The 23,702-nt window shown below is 42.4% G+C and overlaps 1 protein-coding gene and 1 pseudogene across 1 annotated transcript in view; both read left to right on the forward strand.

The window, feature by feature from the left end:
• MFSD3 (major facilitator superfamily domain containing 3) overlaps positions 1–23,702 on the forward strand; it is a 340,339-nt gene that overhangs the window by 309,642 nt on the left and 6,995 nt on the right. The window lies entirely within an intron of this gene.
• LOC117355117 lies at positions 3,918–4,277 on the forward strand (annotated as a pseudogene).

Genomic DNA, 23,702 nt, shown 5'->3' on the forward strand with positions numbered 1-23,702 from the left:
GGACCATTGGTCTGACCCAGTAAAGCTATTCTAATGTTCTTAAAAATATAGGTTTTTAATAATTTCTTAAATATTAGGCCATCACTGCATAATTGCTTATAGCCTGGTTTAGCATTCCACCTGACTGGACCAGCCATCAAAAAGGCAGACTATGCTGTACTGATATAATGGACCACATCGAACAGCATTACATTTCTAGACTGCAATGAACGCCATGGCTGATACAAATGCAGAACTGCACTGTAGTTCCAAGGCAACTTTTCATATTGAGGACATAGCAGTAGTCACACTGTAAGAAAGAAAGACAATAGAGATGGGTGAGATTACAGTGAGCTCTGAAATATGTGACGAGAAAAAAATGGAGTCCTGATAGCAGTGACAAGAGTACAATGAAAATTCAAGAAATGTAATTAGTTACTGACAGAGGCAGAGAAACAAAACCAATAGAGCATAGGGAATGGAAAGTACAAAGATCATAAAGATTGAGAACACCTACAGAGGAAAGCAAGTTATGACAAGCTGTCTTCACTTGTAACCAGTTCTGGGCTCCTTTGGGAGGACGGGTTAAATAAATGAATAAATAGAAATGCTAAACAATATAAAGCTAAAGATTAAGCATTGTGCAAATAAGTAGACATCATAGATAGCAAGATAGAATGATATACAGTAAAACCTTGGTTTGCAAGCATAGTTTGTTCCAAAAACATGCTTGTAATCTAAAACACTCATATATCAAAGTGAATTTTCCCATAAGAAATTGTGGAATCTCAGATGATTCGTTCCACAGTCCAAAAACTTTAATACAAAATATTGTATGTGCTTGTATTGCAAAACCTCGCTTGTTTAGAACAGTCACTACACTCCCACAGCGTCAGGGAGAGAAGAATTGTGATGATGTGATCTGTGTCTACTGTATGTACTTATATTGCAAGACATTGCTTGTTTATCAAGTTAAAATTTAATAAAATGTTTTGCTTGTCTTGCAAACCAAGTTACTTGCAATCCAAGGTTTTACTGTATATGTAGTAGAAGAGAGAACAGAAATTGAGATGTTCATCTCAGCCTGAGAGACATTCCCCCTCATGCAACTCATCTGCTTCGATTTTCCCAGCAGAAATTTAGCTGCAGTATTTTGTACTATTTGGATCTGCATGTACTTTGTGATGCCTAGCAGTATTGCATTACAGTAGTCAAAGATTGAGAATGCCAGAGATATTACCGTACTATGTTGAACATCACTTGATGGGTTAGGTAGGGTTTTAGTCCTCTGACCCAGTAGAATTTGCAATAAGCATTTTCCACGATGTGTTGGATGTATATCATCATGTCTAGGTTTGGGTCTAAAACACAAGAATACTATGTAATACCACTTATTCAAAACAGTACACATCAGCGTTACAAGCCCTAAAAACTTTAAGGCTTTTGTGGGGCCTCAGAATCGGAGCCTACGCATGACTGTTAGATCACAGACTGAGATGATCCGCGTAGTTATACCACTCCTGCTCCAATCATTGGCTCACTCGTTTTTACTTTTTTAGTTGTATTTGCTTGTTTTTTCCTCGTTTTGTTATATTTTTACCCTTCACTAATACTATGAATAAATTATTACTTCAAAAACAGTAAAGTGCACTTGTTTTCCAAAAATTTGAAAAAATAGACCAAACTTATCTCATCGCTAGTGGTCTTTTTTGTTTTCACCTATTCTTTCCACAAAACGTTTCCTGTACCTTGGATCCCCGGATTCATGACAGCCACCTTCCTAAGAACGCTTTGCTGTACAGTTCAACTTATTTACTGAACAATACCTGGTGTAGTCATTCACCTCTGTCCTCCATCACCCTTAATGGGACAACCTACTCTACACCTCTGGTTACTAATGATTCTATGGACATTCCAGACTTTATTTCATATGCTGTACATCCACTACCTCTTGGTATGGGCAATGAGACATTCCACAAGCTGCTGAACTTTACTGAACTCCATGCCTACATTGAACAACTCAAGAAAACCTCCAAAGAAGTGAATCATACTATCACTTTTTAAAATGGACAGATTGCACAAAATTTGCTACGAGACGCTCATGTCTCAGTTTGGGAACTTTCTTTGGGTATTTGCCCACTGCAACCATGTATTTAATGTTTTAATTCACCCTATCATTATCTTAATTATTGTACAAATTTTGCTATGTATTATTATGATTTTTCTTTGCTGTAAAGTGAAACACATGTACATTTCTTTACAACGCTTATCATACAAACTTCCTTCTAACTTTTAAGGCAGTTATACATGTATTTCCAGTATCTTCTCTGACATTTTCTAATTTGGTTCTAATTTGGTTTTAATTTGGCATGGCCTATTGCATTGCATTACCAGGGTCAGACATAATATTATCCCATACTGCCATACTCTCTTATGACATCTTGGTACCTTTATACCTGAACCTCTTGAAAAAGCTTCCTGCATCCCTTATGCACCATTCATTCGCTCAACGACGGGTAAGATATAAGCATACTGAGGTCCCCCGCCCAGATCATGGCCTATACAACCTAAGACAGAGGTTTGAACTCATAATGGGAACTGTTTATCTTCATAGCTTGGAGATTCTGCAAGACAGGGGACGTACTGTTGGAGGTAAGTGAGGGTACCACAAGCTTGTCCTCATTTCAAAGAATAAAAATAAAAATAAAAAAAATATGGGAGATGTCAGCCTAGCTATCGCTACCATTCAGCATTTTTAGTTGGCATTACTTATGTCAGCGAAGGCCTATGGGAAATTATATCAATCTGACTCTGGCATGGGAATGCAGATAGACCCTGAGGGCAGGGAAACTGTTTTAAGTATCCCGGATATGTTTTAAGTAGCCCTGATTGAATCATGACTAGCTAAAAGGTGTTAATGTCCGATTAAGAGGGTGCTTAGGACAATGGGTCCAGATGGACAGATCAAGCAGATAGCCTGCTTGAATGGAACAAAGAAGCCAGAGACTTAATCCCATCTTCCATGCTTGCAAGTATCACACCCTCCTTAGCAATTAAATTAACCATTGTTTCAAACAGTTTACAAATTCTAAACAGAAAGATACTGGGACATACAATAATTTCTTTATTCAGAATAAGATTCCAAGGTATAAAAGCCTGCTCTCTGCAAAACACATGGAGCTATCAATCTCTGGAGGAGAGGGGTCTCAACTCTCCCTCTCTTTCTCTGTCTATCCTTCCCTTTATCTATGGAACACAAAGCTTAGACCATCCCCCTTTTCTCTCTCTCTCTCTCTCTCTGCCTTTCCCTGAAACTTCACGCTTCCTTCTGGACTCTGTAAGGCAGGGAAACTACTTTGCTCTCTACTTAATTGTAATGCTTAATTGTAATGCTTATAAATATTGCTTTTCTGTAAGACTATTTCTATAATATATTCTTTATGCAATCACCTCTGGCTATGCCTTCTTTATTCTACTTCCTGGTGAGTCATCTGTTAGGGAACTGAACCTGGGACCAGCGTTTGTCAGGACGCCTTTCACTTAACCCCTACCACCATACATTGGGGGGGGCCACTAACAAAACTGACAGTCTTCACTGTCAAAGTCTTTTAAGACACTTAATGTCGTATCAGAATGTCTTTCTGCCGACGCGGCCAGCGTTTCGCAGGAACTGTGTTCATCCGCTGCGTCAGGGCCACCAGGACATTATCAATCAGAGGTTCATTCCAAACGCCGCTTCAGAGTGTGTGCCTGTCTGCAGTCATCATGCTGCCAAGGGGGGCGGTCTAGCCAAACTCCTAGGTTTCTTACTCCTTCCTTGGACGATTTTATAGTATTGCTGTTCAGAGTTAGATGGTAACTTGGGCTGTTCCCACTCCATTTGTTGATTAGAAGTAGTAGCTTTCCGTTGTGTGTGGTGGCTGTCGAGGAATGCAGAAATGGCAATCAGGTATCCCATGGTCATTGGCCTTAATAAAGGCCATCAAGTTACAAGAACGTGTCCAAGCCCAGGCAGTGCCACAGAAGAGGGCGCCTCACCAAACATATTAAGTTTGTTTGAGACATGATCCATGAGATGTGTGGCTTTGCACCATATGAGAGGAATGCCATGGAGTTGCTGAAAGTGTCTAAGGATAAACGTGCTCTGAAGGGTTGGGACTCGCATTTGTGCCAAGAGAAAAAGAGAGGAGTTGAGCAATGTGCTGGCAGCTATGAGAAAAGCAGCTGCTAAGAAAGATTATTTGTGTAAAATTGTGTCTCTCAATAAATGTGTTCTCAGCCTCAAAAAAAAAAAGTAGTTTTGTTTTTTCCCTGTTGGCTACTAGTCCATTTGGTTGGAACTAACCGAAGATTTTCTCTAGGCCCGTGTTGATCTTCCGCTTGGTCTTCATGCCCCATTTCTTCAGCGGGTTGATCAGTTGGATATTGTCTGCGTTGATGTAGCATTCTCATCCTTGTTTTCTGATTAATTTCCGCAGCGGTTGGAGGAAGATGTTGAACAGAATGGGTAGCATGGGTGATCCCTGTGGTACTCCTATGTCTACTTCCTTCCTTCCAGTTGCTTGTAGTCCCCTGCCATTCTACTCTCGTTAGTCTTTTAAGTAGAAAGGAGTCTATCCATGCCATGACTTTTCCTTTGAGGCCTAATTCTCTGCATCTTGATTTTAGTAGCGTGTGCTGGACTAGGTCAAAGACCGCTGAGAGGTCCAGGAATCCCAACAGTGCATCTTCTTTAGCATGATTACTTTTGCCTAGGGCACTCCATTCTCTGCAAACATACAAATGACCCACTAGTTGGCACAGCTTCTTTGCCACTCTAGGGTAATGGGATTTCTCCCCGTCATGGCTCTTTGTGCTCTGGCCACTTCTCCTAACCTAAGTATGTCCTCCTTCATACTTAAAACCTGCCATGTATTCCATTATTCCTACGCACTTCTTTTTCAAATCTCCAAGGCTGCTATGTTGAATTTAATTTCTGTGGTACTATTTTCTATTTCTTCAAACATACAAAATATTTTCTTTCCACATTCCACTTTTTCTGGCTGCACTTTTTTCCCCACCACTATTTCTATCTTCTATTTTGGGGTACACCCACATTCTTGCTTCACCAAAGCCATTAGGACATTAGGACTTAACATCCAATGGAGATGTGCTCACATGGGTTGGAGGTCGTCTCCTGGTAGCCTTTAAAATTTTTCCTTCTGATTGTAAGGTTATTCTAACTTTTCTATTTCTTCATAGCCATCTCCATTCTTTGGTGGCTTTGTTCTCTCTCGCTTCTACACAACCACTTGCAAAGCACCTCTAACGTACGAGCACGTGATGATAGTATGGTGCACTGTTTGGAACTCAAGCTTCGGCACCTTGGGTTGTGAGTTCAGGCCCTGCGCTTCCCCTGTGACCATGCACAAGTCATTTAGAGCTTCTTGTGCCTCTTTCCATTTCTGAAACTTCACTCAGACATATAGTCCTAGTATTGGAACCAAACATCCAAGGTTCAAGTTCCCTTCTGGTATATGCATATGATACATTTTTTCCCATCCCAAAGGCTTTGCCTTTCCTGTCTGATTCTTTTCTACTCACAACTATTTTGCCAGCCATCCGGTTATTCTGGAGTTCACTTCCATGGAACCACCTTTCTTCAGAATTTACCCTTCCTATTTCAATGGGAGCATTTTATGTTTCTATCTGCTGTTTACTGTTTCTTCTGTCACTTCTCACTGGATCCCCTTTGTTTTCTTTCCAGCATATATCGTGAGAGGAAATATTTCTCCTCTATTTTCCTGCTTTAGCTCTGTTCTTTTTACAAGACATTCCAGAGAGGCCCCTGGCAGAACTGTTCCTATGTGACTTCATCTTCAGTCAGCTAGTCTTTCGTTTCAGTTTATTTTGCCATCCATAGTGCGGAGTTTTGGTCCTTTCTATGCTTTTGTTCCCAGTCTTATCCTACAACATTAGTCTATTCAACGGTAACAACCCTTTTGTTTTTCCTTTTTTTCCTTCCCAAGCTGGGAAACAAATTACTTGGAGGGATTTTTCATACGGCACTCCTATATGTGCCATTTTCTGTTTCCATGTCTACTATTTCTCCATGAGTCCTTGTGGCATTTCCCTCGCCTATACTCAAACTCGCCTGCCATTCTGAGGTCAACTCCTTTTTTAGAGCCTCCTTGCACGTTGCTGTTCTTACATGGTTACCCTTTCCTCTTTCTGAAGACGGTTGTATGCCTCTTATTATTCTCATTTCTTTTCCTTCCCTTACTCCGCTTGCTCAGATTGGACAATATATCTATTTTTTGGGTGGAAATCTACATATTTATGTTTTATTTAGAGGTCAACTCTCCCTCCATCTCATTTCATAAGCTAAGGAGTCCCACATGTGAGGATATGCAGCCTTCTTGTCCTAGGATAAAGCACAGTTACTTATCGTAACAGGTGTTATCCAGGGACAGTAGGCAGATTTTCTCACATCCCACCCACCTCCCCTGTTTGGACACATGGACATAGAAACATAGAAAGATGACGGCAGAAAAGGGCTATAGCCCATCAAGTCTGCCCACTCTACTGACCCCCTTTAAGTCTACTGCCACTCTACTGACCCACCCCTTTAAGTCTAAACCCTAGAGACCCTATTCCTTAACTTGACCCTCGTAGGATCCCACATAGGTATCCCATTTATTCTTAAAGTCTGGGATGCTGCTGGCCTCGATCACCTGCACTGGAAGCTTGTTCCAATGATCAATCACTCTTTCCGTGAAGAAGTACTTCCTGGCATCTCCATGAAATTTTCCTCCCCTGAGTTTGAGCGGATGCCCTCTTGTGGCCGAGGGTCCTTTGAGAAAGAAAATATCATCTTCCACCTCGACACGTCCTGTGATGTACTTAAATGTCTCAATCATGTCTCCCCTCTCCCTACGTTCTTCGAGAGTGTAGAGCTGCAATTTGTTTAGTTTTTCTTCGTACGAGAGACCCTTGATCCCCGAGACCATCCTGGTGGCCATCCGCTGAACCGATTCAATTCTGAGCACATCTTTACAGTAATGTGGCCTCCAGAATTGCACACAGTATTCCAGATGAGGTCTCACCATGGCATTATGACCTCTGTACAATGGCATTATGACCTCAGGCTTCCGGCTGACGAAACTTCTCTTGATACAACCCATCATCTGCCGTGCCTTAGATGAAGCCTTCTCCACTTGAGTGGCAGTTTTCATGTCTGCACTGATGATTACTCCTAAATCTCGTTCTGCTGTAGTCCTGGTTAAAGTTTCTCCATTCAAGGTGTAAGCTCTGCATGGATTTCCGCTTCCGAGGTGCATGACCTTACATTTCTTGGCGTTGAAGCCCAGCTGCCAGGTCGAGGACCAACTTTCTAATGTAAGTAGGTCCTGCGCCATAGTATCCTGCGCCATAGTATCCTGTAGATTGCATTCACTTACTATACTACATAGTTTGGCGTTAATGTTACCTTACCTTGAAGTCCTTGAGTCAGATCCCCTATGAATATGTTGAAAAGAAGTGGACCCAGGACTGAGCCCTGCGGCACTCCGCTGGTCACCTCTGATGTTTTAGAGAGGGTACCGTTAACCACCACCCTCTGAAGTCTGCCACTTAGCCAATCATTGACCCAAGCATCTTGCTTAGTAGCCTGCGGTGTGGGACACTGTCAAAAGCTTTACTGAAGTCCAGGTACACGATGTCCAAAGACTCTCCCAAGTCCAGCTTTCTTGTTACCCAGTTAAAGAAGCTGATGAGATTGGATTGGCAGGACCTACCCTTGATGAATCCATGTTGACTGGGATCCCGCAGACTCCCCTCATTCAAGATCATGTCTAATCTACGTTTAATTAGTGTTTCCATGAGTTTACACATGATTGATGTGAGACTCACCGGTCTATAATGTGCAGCCTCTGTCCTGCAACCCTTTTTATGCAGAGGAATGACGTTAGCTGTTTTCCAGTCCAAGGGAACTTTCCCCGTACTTGGGGAGAGATTGAAGAGCACTGCCAACGGTTCCGCTAGGACATCGCACAACTCTCTGAGCACTCTTGGGTGCAAATTGTCCGGTCCCATGGCTTTGTTCGCCTTGAGTCTCGTCAGTTTGCTGTAAACGTCTCCTGGTGCGAACTCAAAATTCTGAAATGGGTCTTCCGCGTTTTGCTTTGCCTTCAACTGTGGACCGTGTCCCGGTGCCTCGCAGGTGAAAACTGAGCAGAAGTATTCATTCAGTAGTTCGGCTTTATCGGAATCCGCTACCGCGTAGTTTCCGTCCGGTCTTCTAAGGCGTACTATCCCGTCTGTGTTCCTTTTCCTATCGCTAATATACCTGAAGAAGGATTTGTCCCCTTTCTTAATGTTTTTTGCCAGAGTTTCTTCCACTCGAAGTTTGGCCTCCCTAACTGCCGTTTTGACCGCTGCAGACCTGGTCTTATATTCTACGTTAGCTTCTCTTTTCTGCGTACACTTGTAGGAAAGAAATGCTTTTTTTTTCTCCTTAATGAGGTGCGAGATCTTGGTGAACCATTGGGGTTTATTGTTTCTTCGCCGTTTGTTTACTGATTTTATGTAGTGGCTAGTAGCTTCGTGTAGAGTTAATTTCAGGGTTGACCACATAGCTTCCACATTACTGGCCTCTGCTTGGTTCTGCAGCGTCCAATGGACGAAATCTCCCATGTGTGCGAAGTCAGTGCCCCGGAAATTGAGTACCTTTGTTTTAGTGTTTGACCTAGGGAAGCCTTTCCTAAGGTTGAACCATACTATGTTGTGGTCGCTGGAGGCTAGCGTATCTCCTACCGAGACCTCTGAAACGCTTTCCCCGTTGGTGAGTACCAGGTCGAGGATCGCCTGGGCCCTAGTGGGCTCTGTTACCATCTGTGTGAGACGTACTCCCTTTATGGAGGTTAATAGCCTCCTGCTGCCGCTAGTTGTCACTGAAAATGTGTTCCTGGCGAAGTAGGTTGTAACCCGGTATAGCCATATTCCATCCATGTGAGTCCGTGAACCAAGTTTCGGATATCGCCACCACGTCCAGATCGGCATTCCTTATTTCAGTCTCCAGTTCTAGAATTTTATTGCCTAAACTATGTGCATTAACATACAAGGCCCTCCATAGCACTGACAATCTCACGAGCTGAAGGCAAGAGCACTCGCACATGCGTAGTGCGGGCAGTCTTAAAGCTTTCTAATGCTTAAAATGACAGTACACTTTAGCACTGCCCATACTGGACTCCATGGATGACATCACTCACATGTGAGAATATCAGCCTTCTGTCCCTGGATAACACCTGTTATGGTAAGTAACTGTTCTTTACAGTAGCTCCACCGATTAACTCACAGAATGATCACCTGTACATGCCTTCAACAACTGTTTAATAAAAGTTTTCACAAGTAAAAACAATACAGATCAGTTTGTTAATCCATATAACATACAGCAAAGAGTGTGGCATGGTGTGGACCTAACGTGGTCCATGTTTCGGTCAATGATAACCTTCTGCTGGGGTCCGATCAAGGTTTCAAGGTTTATTAAAAGTTTGTTATACCACGTAATCTAAAATTCAAAGCAGTGTACAATAAAATTCATTATTTGCATACAATGACACAAAAACAAATGATTAAAAACAGAACATATCATTACTGGGGAGTGGTCAGTAAAAACAAAAATGCAATTGTACCACAAAGCTTCGATATGCCACAAAGCATATGAAAAAAACTGTGAATAGAAACCAGAATATTGAGAGCTTGAAATGCATCAAGAGCATCGGTTCCAAATTTTTAAACAACATCCACACCTGGTTTACACTTCTGACCTTTTCCACACTCTTTTAGCTTCTGTTTAACCATTTTCCTCATTTTATCATAGTCACCCTTGTGAAAATTAAATGCCACTATAGTAGATTTCTTTAGTGATGTCACTCCAGTTATCAGCTCAAATTTGGGGTTTTAAATTTTGTGGTTTTCTCCTCTGCTAAAGTGAGGTTTTGTAAATTTTGTGTTCTGCTCAATGGAAAGTGGTGGTTCGGGTTTAGAAAATCCTGTATCTTTGTCTGCTCAGCTCTGTAGTAAAGTGAGTTTTAGGATTTGGCTTGCTATTGGACCATTTGAATTTGACTAAGGGTTTGGCTTCCATTGCACCATTTGACTAGTGCCTTGAACCAGTGTCTAGCTAGGAGGGCCATTTCCTGGGGTACTTTCATTTTCTGAGACAAAGCCTTGGAACACATGTGCTAGTAACACAGCAACTTTAAGAGGTATGTAATCCTGAATTGTATGCCCCTGATTTTGCTGTAAGCATAGAATCTAATACTTCCCCTTTCTCTTCAATCTTCTACTTTACATTCAGTTAGTAAAAAATAATTTTAAAAAACTCTTTTCCTTTACTTTGTGGGAAATTTGGTTCTCATCTGCTTGGCTCTCTGCCTAATTAAGGATTCTTTGCAAGTGCAGGAAAATTGTGTTAATTATTTTCCAGCCTGACTTTTTAGCATATTCAGCTTTAAAGTCTGATCTTACAACAAGCTTCAGGTTTAAAATCTAGGCACTGTGAGCAAGGGAGGATGTGGCTCCACACAACAAAGATACCAAATCAGAGTTTATACAAGTACTATATATGCATTTTCAATTTATTCAATATCTATCAAAAGCCAACTAATTACAAATGCAGCCTTTTAATAAAGATCCAATCTGAAATAATAAAACGCTAGCCGCGCATGCGCACTCAACTGCGTGATTCCGTTTTCCCTGATCCGACATGTAGGTCCGTGGCCTTGCAGGAGTGCGCAAGCGCGACTCCCCAGCCTTACTTAGCCAGCAAGAGTGCGGATGCGGCGGCAACACAAATCGGAAGACGCTGGACAGACAACCCCTGCCCTCTCCAAGCCGGGACCGCAGCCAGCCAACGATCGCCTCCACAGCCCGACGACTCCCCCCTCCCGCACCAACCGCTGCCGCTCCTGTTTGAAGCGGCCTGATGAGATTCGCGGCCGGCTGTATTGAACCTCGCAGGCCGCTCTCCACATGAAGCACGTTCCCTCTGACGTGATCGCGTCAGAAGGAAAATGCTACCATATGGAGAGCGGCCTGCGAGGTTCAATACAGCAGGCTGCGAACCTCATCAGGCCGCTTTGAACAGGAGCGGCAGCGGCGGCAGAACCATGGATGGACGGAGGTAAGAACGGGAGGGGAAGCCAAAAAGGGGCTTTGGAGCAGGCAGAAAAGGGAGCTATTTTGGTGGGAGGGTTGTACTGAGTGCACGAAGCAGGCAGGCAGGCATTGCACAACAGGGGGAGAGGCAAAGGGGGCTGCTTTGGGGGGATGGTTGTGCTGGGGGCCGACAGCAATCATGGGGGGAACAAAAAAGGACCACGGATCAGGCAGGCATGCCACAACAGGGGGCCAGAGGGAGAGCGAAAGGGGGCTGCTTTGGGGGGAGGGGTGTGCTGGGGGCAGACAGCCATCAGGGAGGGGGGAGGAACAGAAGGGGGGCCACGAAGCAAGCACCCATTGCACAACTGGGGGAGAGGCAAAGGGGGCTGCTTTGGGGGGATGGTTGTGCTGGGGGCCAACAGCAATCATGGGGGGAACAGAAAAGGGCCACGGAGCAGGCAGGCATGGCACAACAGGGGGCCAGAGGGAGAGCGAAAGGGGGCTGCTTTTGGGGGAGGGGTGTGCTGGGGCAGACAGCAATCAGGGAGGGGGGAGGAACAGAAGGGGGCCACGAAGCAGGCAGGCATTGCACAACAGGGGGAGAGGCAAAGGGGGATGATTTGGGGGGATGGTTGTGCTGGGGGCAGAAAACAATCATGGGGGGGAGGAATAGAAGGGGGCCATGGAGCAAAAAGGCATTGCACAACAGGGGGATAGGGGGCTGCTTTGGGAGGAGAGTTGTGCTGTGGGCAGACAGCAATTATGGGGGAGAACAGAAGGGGGCCACGGAGCAGGCAGACATTGCACAACAGGGGGAGAGGGAAAGGGGGCTGCTTTGGGGGGATGGTTGTTCTGGGGGCAGAAAGCAATCATGGGCGGGAAATAAGGGGGGCCACGGAGCAGGCAGACATTGCACAACAGGGGGAGAGGGAAAGGGGGCTGCTTTGGGGGGATGGTTGTTCTGGGGGCAGAAAGCAATCATGGGGGGGGGAATAAGGGGGCCACAGAGCAGGCAGGCATGGCACAACTGGGGGCCAGGGGGGAGGGAAAGGGGGCTACTTTGGGGGGATGGTTGTTCTGGGGGCAGAGAGCAATCATGGGGGAGAACAGAAGGGGGCCAAGAAGCAGGCAGGCATTGCACAACAGGGGGAGAAGGAAAGGAGGCTGCTTTGGCAAGCAGGGGGGCCAGGGAGACAGACAGAAAGAAAGACGCACAGACAGGGGACCAGGGAGAGACACAGACACAAAGAATGACAGACAGACAGCGTCCAGGGAGAGAGAGAGAGACAAATAAAAAACAAAAAATACATACAGACATCTACTCTAGCTCCCGTTATTGTAACGGGCTTAAACACTAGTAATAATATAATTGTACAAAGGAAAAATCTCACAGAGTTTCAAACCATATAACTATCTGTAAAGACTTCTCAACCTATTCTAATTTCATCTTCCTATATGCTATTATGTTAAATGACTACGTGGCAACAACAACAAAAAATCCCCAATGCTCTACTCGGCAAAGGAGAAACCACAAAAACAAAAATTCTTGCACACACAGGTGCAAGAAAAAGTGGAGTTAATGAGCTAGATATGATCAGGTTTATTGAAAATATAAAACCTAAAATATAAAGCAATACAAACAAATACAGTAAAAAAACAGTTTTTTTATATTTATTGGCATTTTTATGTTTAAATATTTTTATTAAAGTTTGCAATAAAGTGCCAGCAAATAATACAAAATGAACAACAAAATTCTCAAATATGTGCACAAAACACACTATTGCCCTAAACTTCCCCCCCTCCCACCCCCACCCCACAAACCCATATTACAGCATCAAATCAAGAGCAGGTGCGAGAGAGGGAAAAAAGGATAATCATAGATTTAAGAGTCTACTGTGGGCACGGGGAATAAGGTCCATCCAAAAGTGCTCCCAGATAGAGCAAAAGCGCCTTCCGAGCTTAGAGTCCAGGTCCCCAAGTTATATATGCTCCAGGGAAGCATGTACAATCATCAACGATCTCCATTGGGCATATGACGGAAGTTAAGGGGACAACCAGTTGAGCAAAATGGCTTTTTCACCAAGGAGTAATGCCCTTGCAAGAAAAGCAGTCAATCCTTTAGGTTTTGGTAATGTAATGATATAGTGTCCAAAGAGTGCTCTTGGGGCCGGCGTCCAACGTCGTCCTTTATTGGCATTTTTAATACAATACAAGCAATATAGCTTTACAGAAATTATAAGAAAACAATCCCAATCAATTAAGCCATTGTTTGTTTGTTTTTTAATTTAACAGACTGGTAACAATCTAATTAAACATAGTCCACAAAACTGGAGAAGAGGGGCAAGAACGAATACTCTCCCAGGATGAGAGATAATTATATAAGATTTAAAGGAAATAAAGCAGTAAATCTTTCTGTTTATAATATTCATAGAAACATAGAAACATAGAAGATGATGGCAGAAAAGGGCTACAGCCCATCAAGTCTGCCCACTCTGCTTACCCACCCCCTGTCTATGCCCTAATGACCCAATTTCCTTATCTTGACCCTCGTAGGGATCCCACATGGGTATCCCATTTATTCTTAAAATCTGGAATGCTGTCTGCCTCGATCACCTGCACTGGAAGCTTGTTCCAATGATCAACCACTCTCTCTGTGAAGAAATACTTTCTGGTGTCGCCATGAAATTTTCCGCCCCTGAGTTTGAGCGGGTGCCCTCTTGTGGCCGAGGGTCCCTTGAGAAAGAAAATATCATCTTCTACTTCGACACGTCCCGTGAGGTACTTAAATGTTTCGATCATGTCTCCCCTCTCCCTACGTTCCTCAAGAGTGTAGAGCTGCAATTTGTTCAGTCTCTCTTCGTACGAGAGACCCTTGAGCCCCGAGATCATCCTGGTGGCCGTCCGTTGAACCGATTCAATTCTGCGCACATCTTTACTGTAATGTGGCCTCCAGAATTGCACACAGTACTCCAGATGAGGTCTCACCATGGCCCTGTACAACGGCATTATGACTTCAGGCTTTCGGCTGACAAAACTTCTGTTGATACAACCCAATATCTGCTTTGCCTTAGATTACAAATAGAGGCCTTCTCCACTTGATTGGCAGTTTTCATGTCTGCACTGATGATTACTCCTAAATCTCGTTCTACAGACACGAATTACATTGGGCCTTCTTAGGATACAAATGAAATCCCTTTCCCTTCAAGAAAAAACGAAGTTGTTCAGACTCATACAAAACATATTTGTTACTCTGGTAAACGATAAAGCATTTATATGCGAATCTTAGTTGAAAAGGGGCCCCTAGAGAAACAACCTTCTCACAATAAGCTAAGAATTCTTTTCTTCTTATTTGAATCCATTTAGAAACATCTGGGAATATATAGATTTTTTCACCAAGAAAGGAAACTTGTTTCATAGAATAATATAATCTCAAAACAAAATCTTTGTCTTGGTGAAAGACAAATAAGGCAATCAATGTAGCCCTCCTAATTATTTCAATTTCTAATATTTCTAATACCACCGATTAATCTTCCTGGGGAGCCTCATTAGTATCTTTTAACATCTTATTAAGCAAATAAATTTTTTGCAAAGGTGGTATATTTGTTTCCGGAATCTTTAAAGTAGATAGTAAAAAGTCTCTGAAGATCTCTCTCAGTGTTTTGTACTTAGCTAAGGGAAAGTTCAAAATTCTTAGATTTAAATTCCTATTCTGGTTCTCATGATTTTCTATTTTCCAAAGAAGAGACTTATCAAAAGTCTGTTGTTTAGTGGTGTTTCTCAATTCTTGGATATCTCGTTGTATCTACCCTATCTTCAATTCCTGATTTTGTACTGTAAAACTCTAATTGCTTCACCTTTGCTAAAACTTGAGTCATAGGAGTAAGAAAATTTATATATATGGATTGAAGATTATCAATTGCAAACCAAAGTGAGTCCATTGTAACCACTGGAGATTTTGTGAGCGGCTTGAATTTGGGTAAACAGCAGATATCTTGCTCAAGTTGTGGTTCCCCACTCTGGATCATGCTCTCTACGAATTCCCCACCGTTCATTCCCAGTGCTTCCCCTCCATTCATCTGTGTTGACCCGGAAGCCATCAGGACTTCCCCTTCCAGGGTGATTGCAGTAAGAACTCCGTCTCCCTCTGCGATCCGCAGGGCCCCTCAGGACATCGATCTTCCATCTGCAGTCCTCCTGGAACAGGAGGGGGGTCGGGTCCTGTTATGCTGAACGAGACCTCGCGCTCCAGGCTGAGTCAGACCTGGGACTCGGCAACGGAAATGCCCGATGCCGAAGGTATTGTATAAGCTGTTAATGAACTAGATATGATCAGGTTTATTGAAAATATAAAACCTAAAACATAAAGCAATACAAACAAATACAGTAAAAAACAATTTAAAAAACAGTAAAGAACAATATCAAATTGTCTCTATGGCCAAACAACACACCATTTATGAACTCAATTCAATAAGCCCACTAGGCTTAAATCAAGAGGTTGACTTTATACCATTTCTATAAATCACACCACAATGTAGATACGGTGACTTCAATTTCATCTGATTATGAGCCGAACTATGCATTATTTATGGAAGTGATTTTAAATCCACTAGAACTATGAGCCTAATGATGTCCCCCTACAACTTTATTTTAAACGTCCTTTAGATGTAGACCAAGGGCCTGTTTTACAAAGCTGCGCTAGTGGCTGCTGCGTGGTAACAGCTCCGAAGCCCAGAGATTTAGAGGGCTTCAGGGCTGTTGCCGCGTGGCAGCCGCTGGCGCGGCTTTGTAAAATAGGCTGTAAGAGTCTCATTTTTGTAATATTTGTCATCTAGCATACTATACCTTTTTATTTCTCTCTTTTATTCTTTACATATAACATTTGAGTCCCAGTAATTTTTTTTAAAATAATTTTGGTATGGTTCAAATGAACAGATGTCTGACTAAAAAATATTTGCTGGAGTTAAATAGTTTGTTCATTTATTTATTTACTAAGGATTGTTCATTCTATAGATCTTGATATATATTGTATTGTTCTTGGTGTTTTGTATCATCCTAATTTTGGTTTACCTATAATATTTGGAATCCTGCCATTATAGTTGTCGTATAAGTCTGTTGAGCTATTCCTTTTCTAGCAATGTCTCCTTATATCATGTTGCCCAAAAATAAAATTTCTGTATCATTTATTATGGATGTATAAGGCACATCTCATCTCGCCATAAACTATTCATTATGCATTTTGTTTCCGCTACCATTCTTTTGTTTACTGCTCATGGATTCTGCTAGCACTATTTGCATCATCTGTTCCCTGTCTAGATTACACTGCACAATATAGGGCTCATAATCGAAAGAGAAAAATGTCCAAAAACCGGCCTAAGTCGGCACTTGGATGAACATTGTTCAAATACGTCCAAGTGCCGATAATGAAAACGGGTTTTGGACGTATTTCTAAATGACCTAGGCCTTCATAGTGCCACTGAATGACCAAAGCTAAACAGGAGGAGTGTCGAGGGCGGGAATTAGGCGGGACATGGGCTGGCTTAGACTTAGTCATACAGCATATATAACCAAAAGTTATACAGCCCAGCATAGACGAAACTTGGACGTTGTGACTTAGACCATTTAAAACATGGTCTAAGTCACAAAAACCCACCTAAAGTCACCAGATAAGCACTGCAGACACATAATACAGACCCCCACACACTACCCCAGTGATCACCGACCCCCCTCCCCCACCCCCATAAATATATTAATCACAACTTGAAAATTGTGCCTCCAGAACATCATCACCTGGCAGCCTGGCATAGGAAAGCCTAGACGTGCTGCACAGAAGCATCTTAAACCGTCTTGGGGGTGGGTTAGGGACCCATAGAGAGGTGGACCCATGCCCATAAGCCCCTGTAATCACTGCATTGATATTGAAACATGTGCACTCCCATATACACCCCCAAAACCCTTTTTTACTAGCATATAAGTGACTCCTGCAGCCATAAGGGCTATTGGGGTGGTAGATAAGTGGGTCTAGGGGATTCTGGGGGTGGTTTGGGGGTCTCACCATGACCTATAAGGGAGCTGTAGTGAGATGAAGACATGGCACCCTTTTTGTGAAGTTCACAGCAGTGCCCTGTAAGGTACCCCACTATTTAGGTGGGTCTGGGTGTTCAGTCCATCACTTTGCAGACCCCTAGGCGTTTTTGACTTGGACCAAAAGTTGGACGAAAATGTGGTATAAAGATGGACGATTTAGTGACTTGGACGATCAGATCAGCAGGACATATAGTTAGACGATTTTCGAAACAAAAAAAATTTTGGTCGTATTTTTTGAAAATGTGTCCTAGGCTGTTTTTTTACTTTGGATGACTTGCGACTTAGACGAAAACGGACTTAGATGTTCCTTTCGATTATGTCCCGTCATATCTGTTCTTTTCACTTGTACTTCATCTCTTTCTGGTTTTGCATGTCACTTATCATAATCTTATTTCACTTCACATATTATAGTCCACCCATTTCATTTGTTCATGGCTTTTTTTTCACCTTTATACATATAGCATCATCAGTAATTAACTGGTCATGTAGCCTATTTCTTCCTTTAGTATAAACTATTTTTATTAAAAAAGTCCGTTTGAATGGGAAAATGAATACCAACACTATAAAGTTTTGTCAATGTTAAGACCCCTTCATAATTTTCCCAATTGATCTTAAGTATGACTGACCCTCAGAAATGCCACCAGCCACTCAAATATATTTCATAGTGGTTGGATTTATACATTAAATCCTCACCGGGTCACTTTAACTGTACTTTCCAAATTTGTGAATATGGTGATTTTTTCAAAAGTGCAAAGTGCAAAAGTAAGACTTTTTATAAATATAAAGCTAACACTTAGCTTAGCTTAGGTGGTCCATTCCAAGGGATACTATCACCAACATAACTCATAAGGGAATCTCTTCACAGATATGGAGGGCTATGTATGTTAATGCACACAGCTTGGGCAATAAAATTCTAGAATTAGAGACTGAGATAACAAATGCCGATCTTGACGTGATAGCGATATCCGAAACCTGGTTCACGGAATCGCATGAGTGGGATATGGTTATACCAGGGTACAACCTACTTCACTGTGACCGAGTGGGTAAATTGGGAGGAGGAGTAGCGCTATACACTAAGGAAAGCATCAAAACCACCAGAATCACAGATATTAGATACACCGGGGAATCCCTCTGGGTGAACCTGGCCAGAGGGAAAGAAAAATGCCTATACCTTGGTGTGATATATAGACCTCCCAGGCAACAGGAGGACAAAGAATTAATCGAGGACATAGAGAACATCACACTGCGCGGGGACTCAGTAATGCTAGGAGACTTCAACATGCCAGATGCAGATTGGAACACACTCTCCGCGACTACGGGTAGCAGCAAAAGAATATTAAACTCCATAAAGGGTGCACGTCTCAAGCAATTGGTGTTGGAGCCCACCAGGGACCAGGCGTTACTAGACCTAGTCCTCACCAGCGGAGATAGCGTCACGGAAGTCTCAGTAGGAGACACACTGGTCTCCAGCGACCATAATATGGTATGGCTCAACCTCAAGAAAGATTTCCCTAAGACAAACACAGCAACAAGGGTTCTCAACTTTAGAGGTACAGACTTCAACCGCATGGGAGATTTTGTCCATCAGGAGCTACATAAACAAGCAAAATCTGACAATGTGGAGGATATGTGGTCGTATCTGAAATCCATACTACACGAAGCAACAGACCGATACATAAAGACAGTAAGTAAACGCAGGAGAAACAAAAGACCCCAATGGTTCAGTAAAGAAATTTCAGACCTAGTTAAACAGAAAAAAGACACATTTATCACCTACAAACATTTAGGCAGAGAGGGGGCAAAAGAGGACTATCTAGACAGATCTAAAGCTGTCAAAACAGCAGTCAGAGAGGCCAAACTCCGAATAGAGGAAGAGTTAGCACGGAAAATTAAGAAAGGGGATAAATCCTTCTTCAGCTATATTAGTGACAGGAAAAGAAACAAAGATGGGATAGTACGCCTGAAGCAATCGGACGGTAACTTTGCGGAATCAGATTCTGAGAAGGCAGAACTACTAAACCAATACTTCTGTTCAGTATTCACCCGAGAAGCGCCGGGAGTTGGTCCACAGCTGCAGACAGGAGATAACCAGAAAGACCCGTTTCAAGATTTTGAATTTACGCCCAGTAGCGTCTACGACGAACTATCAAGACTAAAAGTAAATAAAGCCATGGGACCGGATAACCTACATCCCAGAATGCTCAGGGAGTTAAGGGAAGTCCTGGCAGAACCATTATCTGTTCTTTTCAATCTTTCCCTAAGCACAGGAAGGGTCCCCTTGGACTGGAAAACCGCCAACGTAATCCCACTCCACAAAAAGGGCTGCAGGACAGAGACAGCAAACTACAGACCAGTGAGTCTCACGTCTATAGTGTGTAAACTCATGGAAACACTGATCAAACAGAATATTGACACAATCCTAGACGAAGAAAAACTGCGTGATCCACACCAACACGGGTTCACCCAGGGTAGATCCTGCCAATCTAATCTGATTAGCTTTTTTGACTGGGTTACTAGACAACTGGACGCCGGAGAGTCACTGGACGTAGTGTATTTGGACTTCAGTAAAGCATTTGATAGCGTCCCTCATCGAAGATTACTGAACAAGCTGAAATCGATAGGATTAGGAGACACTCTAACTACATGGGTTGGGGATTGGCTGAGCGGTAGACATCAGAGGGTGGTGGTGAACGGTACCCCATCCGAAGCATCGGACGTGATAAGTGGAGTGCCGCAGGGCTCGGTCCTGGGTCCGATTCTATTCAACTTATTCATAAGAGATATGACGCAAGGACTTAGAGGAAGGGTATCACTGTTCGCCGACGACGCCAAACTTTGCAACATAGTAGGCAGAAGCTTATTACCTGATAATATGACACACGATCTACTGCTGCTGGAACAATGGTCAACTACTTGGCAGCTAGGCTTCAATGCTAAAAAATGCAAGATAATGCACCTGGGAAAGAGAAACTCACATAGAACTTGTGTACTAAATGGTGAGACCTTGGTTAGGACCACAGCGGAACGCGATCTAGGAGTGATCATTAGCGAGGACATGAAGGTTGCCAATCAAGTGGAGAAGGCTTCCTCCAGGGCAAGACAAATGATGGGGTGTATCTGCAGAGGTTTCATCAGCAGGAGACCTGAAGTTATGATGCCGTTGTACAGAGCCATGGTGAGGCCTCACTTAGAGTACTGCGTTCAGTTTTGGAGACCACACTACCGAAAGGACGTGCTGAGGATCGAGTCGGTACAGCGAACGGCCACCAGGATGGTCTTGGGGCTCAAGGATCTCACGTATGAAGAAAGACTAAAGAAATTGCGGCTGTACTCACTTGAGGAAAGAAGAGAACAGGGAGATATGATTGAAACGTATATGTACATCACGGGACGCATCGAGTCAGAAGATGATATCTTCTGGCTCATGGGACCCTCGACCACCAGAGGGCATCCGCTGAAAATCAGGGGAGGGAAGTTTCATGGCGACTTCAGGAAGTATTTCTTCACCGAGAGAGTTGTGGATCATTGGAACAGACTCCCACTCCAGGTGATAAAGGCCAGCAGCGTGACGGATTTTAAGAGAAAATGGGATACTCACGTGGGATCTTTAAGGGAGTAAACTCAGGGGGGGGGATACTTGGAATGGGCAGACTATGTGGGCTATAGCCCTTTTCTGCCGCTTTTTTCTATGTTTCTATGTTTCTAACATGTTTCACCCTACACGGGTTTCATCAGGGTTGTGATCCCTTGATGAGTGTCCCTCCTGCTCAGGAACTTGGGCAGAATGTGCTTTCCACAGCTCACAGCCAGCAGGAGGGACACTCATCAAGGGATCACAACCCTGATGAAACCCATGTAGGGTGAAACATGTTGGTGATAGTATCCCTTGCATGGACCACCTAAGCTAAGCTAAGTGTCAGCTTTATATTTATAAAAAGTCTTACTTTTGCACTTTGCACTTTTGAAAAAATCACCATATTCACAAATTTGGAAAGTACAGTTAAAGTGACCCGGTGAGGATTTAATGTATAAATCCAACCACTATGAAATATATTTGAGTGGCTGGTGGCATTTCTGAGGGTCAGTCATACTTAATAAGATCAATTAGGAAAATTATGAAGGGGTCTTAACATTGACAAACCTTTATAGTGTATGCCTATTTCTTCCTTGCCATTTTTTTGTTATTCATTCTTTATACTTGTTTTGTGTGGGGGGGGTGGGGGGGGGGAATCCAGTGTTTCAGTTTTCCCCTAGGTTTCTGCTTCTAAACGTCCTGGTCATATTCATCACTTCACAATTCCACTGAGTAACACATCCCCCCTTTTTTCCATTCTTCCATTCCTGTTCTTTGCAGTTCCACTAATATTTGCTTGAAAAAAATATATATAAATATATATATTTTTATTCTATTATGACTCTTAATTATTCATCTATCTTTATCACTTTAACATATATCATTGACTCAGTATGTTCATACTGTTTTAAATATCACCTTTTATAATATATGGTCATCTGATTCACAATAGGTTCATTCACTCAAGGGACCTAGTTCCCTTTAGATATTTTCACAGCCACTTTTGTGTTTTGCAACATGAATAAGGATCATAATACTACACTACTGGCCATTCAGGTTTGTTATTTTCACAGCACGCTTTTACCATTAAGAGCCCACATCTGCCTTAATATATATCATATACTTTAGGCTTTCATCTAATGTCCCATCATGGACACTATACTCATGTGATTTCCACGTCATCACGGAGTACACGTGTTTGTGCATGTTCCTTTCTCTTTTAAGGCTCCTACTCAGAACGTGCCATTTTCCCAGCCTGGTGTATTTTGACAAACCCTTCACATTGGATAGCAACATAATTTTACCAATACATCTTACTTTAGAATTTTATACATCTTTTAGTTGGTACCGTATTTATCTTTTAATATTTGTGTTTCTCGTTTCTATTTAAAATCTTTCATTAGTATTATTTTATCTGTATACAGGTTAGTAACTACATACTGTTACATTCTCTATTTTGTCCTAAGTTATTTTTTGGTCATCACGCATATCAGTGGCTCTTTTATTTGGCTCGCTACCTCTTGTGGTTACGTTTTCTTGGTTTCCCCTATCTTAGCCTTCACTCATGGCATTATTATGGCAGGGTCTCTCATTTTGAGACACTATGGGCTCCTTTTACAAAGGTGCGCTAGCGTTTGTAGATTAGCGCGGGCTAGCTGAAAAATTACCGCCTGCTTAAAAGGAGGTGGTAGCGGCTAGCGCACGCAGCAATTTAGCACACGCTATTCCGCACGTTAAGGCCCTAACACACCTTTATAAAAGGAGCCCTAACTTCCTCCTGGTGGTTATCATTCACACACATTGCCTTACGTATAGCACCATCAAGATATTTTGTTACGTTCGTCCCATACTCACTGGTTTATTTTATTTTAGTTTGAAGGTTTTTATTATAACTAGCATCGTGACCTCTCAAGTTTTATGCACTTTTACCTTTTCATTAACATCTTGTGCTTTTAGTGCCGCAATTAACGCAATATATTATTTCCTTAGATACAGCACATTTTAAAGGCTCACGCTCTCACATTTCACCCCCCTCTTAGGAACATTTTTACATATTTCATTTGAATGGATGGCAATCCTTTATCACTTACTATAGTTACCCCTCACACCATTTACAAATAGTCTCATCTGCACAGCAAAAGTCTTTCTTTTCATGGTTGACATGGCCTTCTTTCTTCATTCTCTTCTTTGTCTTCCATACACTTTTCTTTAATAAATATATCTTTATAGGACCTCTGATGAAGGCATCTTCATTTACCAAAACAGGGTCTGTGTAGGGTCTTACCTACACTTTAACCCAACAGCATTGCCACATAGTACCTTTGTTTCTGGGTTTCTGCACTTCAGGACCATTCTGAACCACATTGCAACCCATATATCAGTTTGGCAATTTGCCATAGAGACAATTTGATATTGTTCTTTACTATGGTATTTTAAATTGGTTTTTACTGTATTTGTTTGTATTGCTTTATATTTTAGGCTTTATATTTTCAATAAACCTGATCAAATCCAGCTCATTAAATGACTATGTGACATAATTTACTAAGCTTCATAGAATTGGTCAAAAGCATTTCCATTCTATATAAGACATTTTCTAGCTACACCAAAGCACAGGAAACAGGGCTACTTACAGGAAACCAGAAGTCATGTTTGTGTGACAAAGACAAAAAAAGCCTTTGTAAAACTGTTTTTACACATACCATTCTAAAATATGAGAACAGCAGAATAACAAAACAGAATAACACAATCCCTGTTTGAATGCTGCACACATTTCCAAACCCACACACACAAGCACTCATTCTGGGGCCCCAGGCATATACACCATACACAATATCTATTATAAGAAGGAAATATCAGATAAGCAAGGCTTTTTAAACTAAAATCTAACTAAATACATTATTATGCAAATAAAACGGTATGAGAA

The sequence above is a fragment of the Geotrypetes seraphini genome, chromosome 2 (genome assembly GCF_902459505.1).
Source record: "Geotrypetes seraphini chromosome 2, aGeoSer1.1, whole genome shotgun sequence".
NCBI classification, from domain to species: domain Eukaryota; kingdom Metazoa; phylum Chordata; class Amphibia; order Gymnophiona; family Dermophiidae; genus Geotrypetes; species Geotrypetes seraphini.